Genomic DNA, 10,305 nt, shown 5'->3' on the forward strand with positions numbered 1-10,305 from the left:
CCTCTTCTTTACAAGACTTGGCCACCAACAGGATATAGGAAGGGAGGGAGAGTGTGAAGCCTATGAAGACTTTCAGGTCTCTGCTATGGCTGTCTGGGTAGATAAGGACTAGAAGAGAAGAAGCTTATTGGGGACAAAAATGAAGGGGGGGGGGTTCGGTTTGGGATGTATCAAGTTTGGGGTCCCTTAGGAACCCCCAGGAGGAGATAGCTCATGGGAAGTTGGATATATATGTGTGGAACTCAGGAGAGAGAGAGAAGATTTGGAAGTCATCAGAACAGAGTTGGCCGTAGGCGTGAGTGAGATTGCTGAGGGAGTGGAGAAGGGGAAGCCCACAGGGCAGATTCCTGTGACCGAAGCTGAGTCTTGATCAAAATCATCAGTCTTCAAGAAAAATAAGATAGGCATGAGTTTCCACTGGTCATTTTGAACTGTATGCTTTTGTGTTTGATCACAGCGACCCAGGCTTAGGTAACAGTTTCACAGGGCTTTGAAATCCTCCTTAAGATTCTGATCAAAGGTTAGCTGTGTTTCACCACTGACGTGACAGACATTAAAAGAAACCTTTTATTTATTAATTTGGCCATTAAGAAAATCGTTTTGGCCAAACAGCAGAACCTTCCTAATCTTCAGTTTCTTCGTATATGAAACTGGGGACTGATACCCCTCTCACAGAGTTCCTGGGGACATGAGGATAATGAATGTTAAGCGCAGCACCCGGCTGACACACAGGAGCAACTCGATGAGGCTAATTGTCATTATTGCCATCAGACCACCTTCTAGGTCAGGTGGCTTTGTTGACTAAACCTATTGGATAGGGGCCAAGGAAAGACTCGCTTCACATGGAATTCTATCCAATGCAAAGAGAGTGATTTAGAATCAATGATAGAAGTAACGATATCAGTCTTATAATTATTGCAGTTTCAGAATTCAGAGGTACAAAATTCTTTAGAGCAATGCATATTGTCCATTGTTTCATAGTGTGTTTATGACAAATGAAGTGGAAGGAAAGTAACCTCCCTGTGTTCTAGGCAGGCTGGATATACTATTCCATTTAATTTTTCAATGTAATATCTTTAATAAGGCCCCATCGAATGGCTCTAATAGTTTCTTAGCAAAGGGAAGAATTGCTGGGTCCTTGCGATCCCAGCAAAGCAGATGGCTGGTCACAGTTCTGACTTGACTGACAGGCAGCCAGCTTTGTGTAGACAAACACAAGCTTTCTTTGGGTCATTTAAACTATGAGTCGCCAACCCCCAGTTAGGAACTGGGCTACATAGCAGGAGGTGAGCTGCAGGCTAGCTTCATCTATATGCAGCCACTCGCAAGCATCACCGCCTGAGCTCCACCTCAGATCATCAGGCATTAGATTCTCACAGGGGCACCGGCCCCTGGTGCTGATTCAAACCATTCTATCACCCTCTCCTGTCTGCATTTTCTCTGGGAGCCACAGCACTTCTTTTTTTATTTGCCTGCTATTTTCCCCCAAACAAAACCCTTCGCACCTGAAGTCCCCTTCGCATTACCTTTAATATGAATATCAATGTCAGCATCTTAACCAGAGAGCCTTATCTAGTCTAGCTGCTTTGATTTAGATGAGGTCTGGAAAGAAAATTGAATTTGTGGGGCTTGGCTGACATCTCTCCAAGTGCTCCTGTACTCTTCTTTCCAGAGAATTCTCACCTCTCCCCAGGTCCCGGTGTGCTAATGAAATAGATAATCTCTTCTGTTCCTGCTGGGCACAGAATGAGGCCCAAATGCATTTTCTAATGGTTTGTTTTCCAGCTGGGCTGCATGGAATCAAAGCCACAAACGGCCAACGAGGACCCAAGACATCTAAAAGAACAGAGGAAGTCATTTAAAAGTCTAAAACATTGAGTAAAATAAAATTAAAGTAAAATAAAATCAAAGGCCAGCGGGGTTCTTTGTAGTTATTTTATTAAGAAGTAGGAGATTATTTTTATATACATATAAACATATGCCATTAACAAATATGTTGTAGTAGGTTATTTAACAATCAGCAATGCTAATGGTGTTTTTTTTTTTTAATTAAAGAAATTTATATCCCCTCATCTAACCAACCCCTTAATACCTTCCCCTAATCCCCACCAAGAACTTCTGCTAAGGGATCAGCAAACTCATCTATAGCCACAAACCCTTCTCTGAGTACTTCCTACACCGCCTTGCCTCAGTGGAACCCCAAGGTCCCTGTGAGTCCCCTTACGATCTCCCAGCTCGGAGTCTGATGGTAGGATAATGGTCCTTCTTATTCTCCATTGCTACTTTGAGACAATTATTCCCCTACCCTCTGATTAAAACAAACTAACACTAAAACACATAACAACGGTAAACTCAGTTCCCTTGAAGTGCATGCTGCTCTCCTACATTACTCCCCTCCCCCCTGACTCCGTGGTCAGTTTCCCTTGTTCGTTGGAGACTTTAGGACCTATTCATGGTCATTGTCTCTTGTAATCCATGCCATTGAGCTTATTAACTTCTATGTGCGGTTTAGCTGCTCACCCAACGCCTTGTGAATCAACTCATTGACCTTCTCAACTGTACCTCAACCCATGTGCCTATAATTTCACCCAGATCTTGTCATCTCTAAATACCTGAACCCCTTCCAAAGTCACGATTTTGCAAATCTGAGTTTTAGACCACATCTTATCTTGCCAGGAATTCTTCAGCCTCATGGAAGCCTCCAATCTATTAATTCAACTATTTTTTTCTTTTATTCACTTGCCCTCACTTGACATCACTTATATCTTTATGACTTATAGTTCATGATTTATCAATATCATCACTCCCCTTGCACTACCTTTAACTATTTTACCCTTCCTTCTTTCATCATACTCATCTTACAAACCAAACATTTTCTATACCAGCACCTCCAGGAATGGCTATAGAAAACCCTAAAATGAAGCAAATTGTTGTCACTTTAAATGAAAACCTCACTTCAAATAAGTACATCAAGACACCTAGCAATCCTACCTGCTCTATCTCTCTGGTCAGCTAGAGCCCCTGTTCTCTCTGACGACATCTTCACGCTTTTTTTTTTTCAATCTTCAAATTTCCTATTCTTACCTCTTACTTTATGGTTAAAGTCAAAGCCATCATATTGAAGTGCGACTGTCTTTCTTTGACCAATTCAGTTAATCTGCTTGTGTCTGCATCGATCTTTCCTTCCGCAAGGGAGCAAGTGTCCTCCTCCTCTGAAAGACCTATCTCTTTCTATGTACCTGTTTTTCTCTCTCTCCAAGGCAATGCCTCTTCTCTATTGCACATCATTAACTGCCCCCTTAATTGGGTCGATTGGGTTAATCTCATCCACACACAAACTTGGTACAAGATCTCCCATCTTAAAAACTTTACAAACTAGCAAAACTACTCTGATGAGCCCGTGTCCTGCGAGAGCTCCATCCTATTCTCCTTACTCTTCGTGCCAACTTCAGAAGAGTTGTCTCTCTCCGCTTCTCTTCACATTCACACTTCCCCACTTCGCCCTCGTCCCCACGCTGTTCTGGTTCCTCCTCTCGTCACTCCAGAACAGCTCCTCTCAAAGTCCCCGGTGATTTCTCTGTCCTCACCCTGCTCTGATTTGCTGTCAAGAGGGTGCGCCCCTTTCCTGACTCCCAGAAGTGACTGTGATCAAAGGATCGCTCTTCTTGGCTTCTTCTTTCTCTGGTGTTCTCTATTAAACTTCTGGCTGTTTTGCCATTTTGCTTGAATCATGCAGATACCAGCCTCCTTTAATCGCTCTCCATGAAGCTCACATTATTATTATTATTATTATTATTTATTATTATTATTATCATCATCATCATCATCATCAGCATCATCATCAATGCTCTTAGGCATGGGATTCTCGACTCTTTATTCCAAGTAGATTCAAGTCTCTACAGGCAGAGCCGTGCAGCTTTTCTTCCTTATGGCCTACCTCTCCCACTAGGCAGAGCCCCGCCACCACTGCCCTGGAGCTGGGCCAGAGACCCCCTTTTCCCAGAGTGACACCCCTGCTCTACGAGTGGGTCCTGGGAGAAGGGAGTGTGGAAACACCTTATCTTCTCAGGTTGCCCATCCCAATGTGGAGTCCCTGCTCTGTAAGTGAGCAAGGGAGATGGCCAACCGGGGCCCCAGGATCCTGACTTCCCGGAGGAGAGCCTCCACCCTACAAATGGGGGCTAAGCGAGGAAAGGAGGACCCGGTCCTCTTGGTGTGCCTATCGGGAATAGAACTTCTGCAGAATGGGGCTGGAGACTGAGAAACCCCAGCATATCCTACCTCTTCTCAGGTCAAACCACAGCCCCACACTGGGGCCTAAGGGGAGAAGGGGCCTTGGCTGCCCACACCCTGGGGAGAGCGTCCACGGCGTGGAGCTGGGGAGGGGAGGGTGATGCAGCAGGCATGGCTCTAATGCCACAGACTTTTGCTATTCTTACCGAGATTTTGTAGGTTTTCTTGAAAGAATGTTTCTCCTTTGCTGTCTACCCTTAGGTCACTTTCCAGAGACTTTAAATGATGGATATTTTAAATAATTTTCTCAGTTAAATTGTTATCTTGCTGTGGAGGAAGTCTTCCAAGCTCGCTACTCCACCATCCCAGAAGCCCCACCTCTTAATGCATCTTTCTTTGTTTACTACAATGTTTATCGACATGTTAGTAAAGGGGATAACAGCGCAAGCTCCAGTCTAACCAGCCTGGATTCAAGTCTACTCTGCTGTTTGTTAGCAATGTTACTTAGAACAAGTTATTAAACGACTAATAACTACCTCAGTGGATTGTACTGAGGATAAATTAGATAATCCATGGGAAAATGCCTCCCTTGCAAGATATTTCACTCAGGCACCTAGTAAATGACAGCTCTCATGTTCAGCCTTGTTAACCTGCGCATGGTGACAGATTGCCACAAGGGGGCACCAAGAGCCAGGTGTAATGATGAAGTACTCAAGGGATTCAACGAGGTCATCCCAACAGTTATACATTTGCAGGAAGACCGGAAGTAGGTCTTTTTTCCAGAAGATGAAAATTGAAGGCGCTTCCTAAGCATCATCAGGTCCTTTCCCAAGTGGAAGCTTAGCTATGCACAAGGAAGTATGCTGTGAAGAGGAATGCCTCGTTTGCTTCACAGGGTACTATTCCTGTGGGCAAGGTCGCATTCGGGAGCCAGGAGGGTGCAAAGGTCCCTTAAAGAACAACCAAATACAGTGAGTTGGTATTTACTTATCGAGTGCTCACTATGCCCTAAGGATGCTAACCAGCATAAGGCATCATCCTGGTCCTTTCATTCTGATCGAAGAAGGCCCCGGGGGCTTGGCCAAGGACTTGACCTTTGTTCAAAGGATGATGAGGGGTCAACAGATACTCTGGAGCAGGGAGGAGGTAACATAATGGAGAAGGCACCTAGCACGAATTATTTGAGTGGGTGCTGGAAAGAAAAGTGGCAAAGTCAGGGATGCCCCTGCAGTGTTGCAATGGACGGGTGTGATGCCAAACTTTGTTAAAGCAAAGCCTCTTCATAAAACTAAATTTTAAGAGAAACACCAAGAGTTACGAGAAATAAATATGAGGCTCTTGTTTTGGCTAAAACAGGAGTTTGGAACCTGAATTTCCGCCTACTAGGCTTCTTTCTCACCTTACAGCCCCCTAAATGGTGAATTGGCTAGTTTTTAAAAACCAAATCAGATGTTGGAAGAACCTTGGGTGTTTCTCTACCTATACAATTTGAAAGCTGCTCAGTGGTCCAAACGGTCAAGTGAATGGGTGAATGACTGCGAGGGTGGAGAAAATGAGGCAGAAGGAAGACCCAATACCCTTACACAAGCCACCTCCAAGTGTCCTTACTGGGTCACAGCTGCATCCTATGCACTTTGCTCCTTCCTTCTTGTACCACTTCTCCTGTTTCTCTGCTCATTCTGCTCATTGCCTTACACTAGGTTCAGGGTCTGAGCCCAGTCTTTGTCATTAATCTTGATTCTTGTCCTTGGTTATAATTTGCATTTGCCTCTCGCTTCCAAGAGACAACCCAGCCTGACCCAGCCTTATGAATGGGAATCCCAGCATGGATCTAGGAGGCCGCAATTTTTGCCAAGAAAGAAGAATAAAAAGGCTCTAGCAACTGATTATATAGAGAGGCAGAACTAATAAAGGAAAGGAAAAAAGGAAAAGGGTTATTGATAAGCTAATACGTATTGAGTGGTGTCTGACACATTGCCAAGATGTTATTATTTGCATGTTTTATACAACTCAGCTTTATATATGCACATCATATGTTTCGTATCATATATATTTGTATAAATATATGGGAGGCACATGGGAATAGGACAAGTTTAAATGCCACAAAGCACACTGTTTTGATGAGGTTCAGCCATTTTTCCTGAATAAGTGTTTCTCCAGTTGTTGCACGACTTCGGGTAATTTTCAGAGTTCTGAAAATATTGGTTTTGATTGTTTTTGTCAGCATTCTCATTGCTTTTACCAACGAGCGGATTTTCAGAAGCCTTCACTCTGCCACTGTGGAAAGTGGAGCCTTGGGTCACAGTGCTTCCTGAGCGTCTGTATCCACTGCATCACTCACTCATACTTAGCAGGCAGTCATCGAAAAACCCTGAGTCTTTTTTCACAAACTGCTGGCTACTCCTTCCTGTATTTGATTGTGTTTGAGCAGGTTTAAGACTTCATTCTCATTCATTAAGTTCTATTTCCTTCATCTTTTGTTGTTATTCTAAGACGTCAAATAATTTTGAATCCTGGCTTTTTTTTTTTTTTTTTTTAAGTTTCATTTAAGCCACAGACAACATTCCTGGCTCAGTCAGAGCACAGACCAGCCTTTTTGTGCTACACTGGGTGTCCTCCAAGGGGACCTTTACTCCGTGAACCAGTTTTGGAATCTTCATTCCCCAACTGTTTCTAGCATTACAAAAATCTACCAGCAAGACAACTTTTTCTGAAAAGGAAAGTTGGTTCATTTTACATGATTATTCAGTGAATTGTCCCAACTTTAAATATTCACTCTTTCTTTACTGTTTAGACATCATGTGCTTCTAATGAATGTTCCACTCAGTGAAGTATCGAAGATCCATCATTGCCCCTTTTTGAAAATTGGTCTCTCAAATTTCTATCCTCCTTTTCATCTCTCACATTTCTCAAAGGACAATAGCAATTGTGTGAGAATTAATTTGAAACCTTAGCGATCTTCTTCCTGATAAAGAAGGGTCACAAAGAGCCTGGTCTGGGGAAAGCCAGTTCAGCTGCAGAGGCTGGTTCTGGTATGGGCAGCCTGCACAGCTCATAGATAGCTCTAGGTGTGGGGTGGGAAATCTTTGACAGCAGAATTCAGATTGTACTCAGAGGGACCTGGTGAGGTTCAGAGATGGTTTTTTGCTTTTAATTTACATGACAGCACCTACTCAATAGTGGACGCACAGAGAGAATCCAACATTCCCCACTCCCTAGGAAAGGGGGCTGGTGAGAGTACCATGGAGTAAAAAGGCCCATGTGAGCTGACCAAGATTCAGAGCTGGAGCCTCAGACATCGGCTCTAGGGCGGATGTCCCCTGCTGTGAGTTGGGCCAGCACAGAGGACAACAACCCTGTTAGTACTCCCTGCTGACATGTGCCTGTCTCAGGAATAGCTCAAGATAGAGTGTGACACATTCATGATTCCAGCTGTGAGGGTCCAGAAAAGGCAGGAGCTACCAAGGAATACCACTTTTAAGACTGCCTGGTACAGTGGACACTAAGGGTGAAGGAGGCTAACAGACTGTGGTCAAATCTCTTGGAAAGTTATTTAATACTTTGAGTTTTGAGTTTCTAATTTATAAAATAAATATAATGGTCTCTCTCTTGCAGGATTGGTATGAAAGGAAGAGATGTACAGTGAGCGCTCAACATTCACGAGGCCCAACAGATGGGGGAATCTCAGTTTCTTTCTCAGAGCAATTTCCCACTTCTACTGCCAGGTGGCGCCTGTGAGCAGAGCTGCCCTTCCAAAGGCTTTTCTTTCCACCCTTTGGGCGCTAGGTAATTATCCTTCTCTCTGTCAGTGCTCAGGCTGGCATTTAAATCCAGTACTGCACACAGACTTTGTGGTTTTGATCCATCTGCTCCCTGAAGAACTGTGAAACTCAGAAATACCTACTCCTAGCCAGACATCCATTTCTCTAACAGGATTTGTCAGTTGATAAGCCTTTGTGATATAACCAGGCAGTTGGGCCTTCAAAAGAAGTCAAACATTTAATTAGGAATCGTGTGTGTGTGTGTTTATCTCTATTATAAGTTAGAGAAACTTGAAAGCATGTTCAGGCTGCGTGGGCCAATTACATTGGATCTTTCTGAACCCCACTTTTCGTCGTCTGTAAAACGGTTGTAATAATAGCTGCTTCATAGGATTGTCGTGAGGATAGATGAGACGAGACAGCATAAAACCAGGTACAAAGTAATCGCTCGCTACGTATAAGCAATTCTGACTGCCAAGAGCATGAGCTTTGAAGTCAGAGGAGCACAGATTTGACTCCTCGCTCTCCGACTTCAACGCTGTGTGATCTTGAGTAAGCTATGCAAACTCTCTGAGCTCCACTCGCCTTAAAAGTTCCAAGATTATCATGAAAATCACAGAGATGTTTATAGAATACCTTTCGCTTTTTATTTGTATCATGACTCATTTCAGATAGGATTTGCATTTACTTACAACAGAAATTAGCTCAGTGACTTTCTTTTTAAAGGAAAAACAGGGAAAGGGAAAAATGAGGAAAAACAAGAGGTGAGGTTAGAATCTTGGATGATTACATCGTAAGAGTATATAATTGCTAGAGATGGGTCACACATTTGGCTTTGAGCTTCTTAGCATCCAAAGCAATAAAGAAAGGAAATATGGTTAGTTAAATGACTTGGAGTGCCAGGAAAAATGCAGAGGAGTTCTGAAGAAGAAACCCAGCTGTTCCTAGTTCTGAGACTGAAGAGACCAACTGTATGTAGCACATGGTGAATACACAATAGATGTATAAATGTGAGCGTCCTCATCTTCAAGCACAGAGAAAGAGTGTGTCTAGGAATAAAAGCAACAAAGAAGAGGTAACTTTTGAGCGAATGAATCTAGATAAGAATTTGCCAGGTGCCTGGAGGGCTGGAGAAGGGAGGGAGTCTGTCTATAAGAGAATGCGACAGTGTCTGGATCATCCTCACCCATCAGCAGCATGGCAGCTGTAAAACCAGGGATTCATGAGATGGAGATGAAGCTCCCATCAGACTGAAAGGCACAGGGAGTTACGGTGCGAGGCGTCCTGGGAGGAGAGGTGGCTTGAGAACTTTGTCCACACATCTGCTTTGCTTTAGAGTATTCTTCCTCCTGGACATCTGGTGTTTAATGACAAGCCTCAGAGGGAAGTGAGCTGTCTTTTTTTTTTTTTTTTTTTTGACTGTGTTTTGATTTGTTGTTTTCCTGAGGACTCAGCCTTATGGCTCTTGAAGGAAGACAACGGTCAGGATGGTTACAGGGAATGTTACTTTTTTCCTCCAGGTCTTCTCGGCCATTACAACCAGTGCTAGAGGACTTCTTGACATAATGGATTGAGCAAGCGTGTTTAGGCTGTAGAGACCCACAGTATCGTTAGGGAACTGTGTTCTAAAGCCTTCTCTTCTCACACCACACTCTCGGCTCCTTTCTCCTTCTTCCTTCTTCATTTCTCCCAACACATATTCACTCTATCCCTGGTCGCTCGCTCTCCTGCTCTCTCTCTCTCTCTCTCAACATGACAGAGTTGGACAGACCTAGCAGAAATCTGTGTTTCCTTCTGCTTTAGCCACCCAGTGGTGGGGCAGGCTCCCAGGAGCATCCACGTCCTTCTATCCCTTGGGACTTTGTCCTAAATAAACCTATATGCAAAGCCAGTGCTTTGTTGCAAGGTGTTTGTGCCCAGGAGGTTAAAAATGAGCTAATTAGTAATTACAATTAGGTCTGGATTCCTGAGCACGCATTTGGCATTATCACCTCGCTCTCATGACAGTTGAGTAGTCACTCATTAGAACTTAAATACCCTCTTGGCTGTTTGATCACTGGAGCCCAGAGTGGTACTTTATTATCTCTGTAGTCATCTATTTTCTAAGAATTCTTTCCAAGGACAGTTCTTGTTATGGTTCTGATTGTAATCTTTGTACCCTCGATGTGATGTTTGTGACAGAGTCCACATTTTAGCCAGCTCTACCTAGGCCTGGTAGAAGGAGCACAGGATGGGAGAATCAAGTCTTCAGAGTTTCAAGTGTGACTGTCAGAGACAAGTTTAGTGGCTTTGGATAAGTCACTTCTGTTTT

The sequence above is a fragment of the Pteropus vampyrus genome, unplaced genomic scaffold, assembly GCF_000151845.1.
Source record: "Pteropus vampyrus isolate Shadow unplaced genomic scaffold, Pvam_2.0 Scaffold104, whole genome shotgun sequence".
Classification (NCBI taxonomy): Eukaryota; Metazoa; Chordata; class Mammalia; order Chiroptera; family Pteropodidae; genus Pteropus; species Pteropus vampyrus.